This window comes from Arachis ipaensis, chromosome B02 (assembly GCF_000816755.2).
Source record: "Arachis ipaensis cultivar K30076 chromosome B02, Araip1.1, whole genome shotgun sequence".
NCBI lineage: Eukaryota > Viridiplantae > Streptophyta > Magnoliopsida > Fabales > Fabaceae > Arachis > Arachis ipaensis.
The window spans coordinates 22,233,882-22,236,495 of NC_029786.2; positions in this window are offsets into that span (position 1 = coordinate 22,233,882).

Genomic DNA, 2,614 nt, shown 5'->3' on the forward strand with positions numbered 1-2,614 from the left:
ATTGTATGGGTTTTGTAGAGCTCTCCGCGGTGAACGCGTGGCCGCAAACGGAGCGGCAATCGGAGCTCTAGATCAAAAGTTATGGTGGTTTGAAGATCAAGTGAGAGATAGAACTTGAGAGAGTGTTCTTCCCTCCATGGCCTCCATTTCAGCGTGTTTAGTGTCTCAAATGAGGAGAGAGAGTGCTGAAAACTAGGGTTTTGGTTTAGTTTAGTTGGGTCAAGGGCCCACTTTGGGTCCGGTTGGCCCGGTTTGGCCCGTTCGGTCCAATCTTGGTCCGATTTCTATAAAATTGGTACCGAAATTCTCGTCTCAATTTCCTCTATCATATTAAGCCATAAAAATAACATTTTTGGCTTTCTATAATAAATTCTCATTTATGGGTTAATTAGCCGTTAATTAACCGGATCTTACATGTAGCATCTGGTGACAAGTCTTCTTGATAAACTAAAAAGTTTTATAGTTAAAACTTTGAAGTAGCAGTAAAAACTGTTAATACGCTGGTCAGCCCAGATCGTGGTCCCGGTTGTAAGTCCTAGTGAGGCAGTGAATCCGTTGGTTAACGAGGGTGGTCCCGTAACTCACAAAGTTCTAACCATAAAATGGCTAGTTTATTGAGAACGATGAGTAGTTTAAATCTAGGAAAAAATAATTCTTTAGTAGTAAAAACAGATAATGATGAAGCATCAACCTCCGGAACTAAAAATGAATTAGAAATAGCTAAGTTAGAGGAAAGTTTTCATAATTGGAATATACCTATAATAGATAAAAATGAAGTATACAAAAAGAGAAATTTCTGGGAAGGAAGAGATTATAAAATTTATATGTTAGAATACTGTAAATTGGGAACAAGTAATAATAGGACTATTACCATCTTAGAAGAAGATAAACTAAAAGAACATAGTAACAAAGGATACAACTTCATCCATATAGCATTAATACAAGTAGCAGTAAAGCCAAATTTTAGAATAGAAATAAATGTTCCTATATTATTGACATTAAGAGATACAAGATTTCAAAATTTTAATGATTCGCTACTAGGAATATTAGAAAGTAATTGTCATGATGGACCAGTTTTCTTCAATTATTATCCGATTTATGCTATGAATCTGAAAAATGAATATACTTGGCAAGCCTTAAAATTGCATGTCCAATCTGATGAAAAAATCATAAATGAAAAATATGATCCATTTGAAATAATCTATAGAATATATTATAAAATTACTAAGGTTAATTATAACTTTAAAGCATTAAGACAATCTTCAAAAGAAGAAACAATAATTATGAATACCAATCTAAAAAGATTTAATATACAAACACCTAGAAAGCTAAGACATGAGCAATTAATAAGCAAAATGCCTGAAGAATGGGTAATACCTGATATTATTGAAGAACCACAAATAGAAAACACTAGATTAAGAGAAATAATAAGAGAATGACCGGATATTAGAATTAGGATGAATAGATCCCAATCATTAAGAACTCCCGATAATGTTGAAACTATTAGTCATAGAAATTCTATAGATTCATCAATAGGAAATATGGATAATATTATAGGAATTAATAATACAAGGCCTCATATAGCCACTCCTGTATATAAATCACCTTCGGAATTCAATCCAATAGAATCACAAGTATTATCAGTAATTATCAAGGAAGAACCATTTGAGATTGATAAGGAATGGATAAGACAAGATTTTAATGCTGATTATAATAAACCATTAAGGGATTGGTATTTTACCAATTATTCCGAAAATGGAATTATTAGATTAAGAGGACTATTCTATGATTTTATGAAAGAAAATAGAATTAATTTATACTTCTTTAACTGGTACGCTAATTATTACTTTAAAGGCAATAAAAAATTATGTCATTTAAGAAAATCGACTATTGTATGGAAAACTAGTTCAGGATCAATAATAGAATCTGAATATCCTCCTAAAGAAACTATTAAAATACCAGTTGAAAAATATTTAGAAGTAGAAGCAACACTCTATAAGGATAGCAATGCAGAAGAAAACATAGAAAAAAGAGATATTAAGAAATTACATCAACAATTAAACTTTACTAATATCATGTTAGATATAATGAAAAATCAATTAGAAAGAATAGAAAATATGAAAAAACCATTAAAGTAGAAAAACCTATATAAAAACCTATATATAAATTACAAAGCTTAGATAACATTAATTTAAAATCTAAAGTAGAAGCAGAAGTTGAAGAATTAAAAGAAAAATTTAGAAGTATTAGTTTGGGAAAAATGACGATTAATATATTAAAAAAGGAAGAAGAATTAGAAATAAATAAAATATCTCATAAAAGAGATTATCCTAAAACAAGAAATTATTATTCTAGACCATCACCAGTATATGTAGGTTTAGAAGAAAGAATACAATTAGTACAAAACAGTTTCACAGGATCAGACTTAGTAAAATGGAATATAGATGGATTAAGTGAACAAGCCATTTTGGATCAAATGTGTAATATGACTATGGCTGCAACTGCTTATAAGATGAGAAAAGCTTCTAATAAAGAAGCAGCAATTATGTTAACCCAATGATTTACAGGACAATTAAAAAGTTGGTGGGATAATTTTCTTAGCATACAAGGAAAA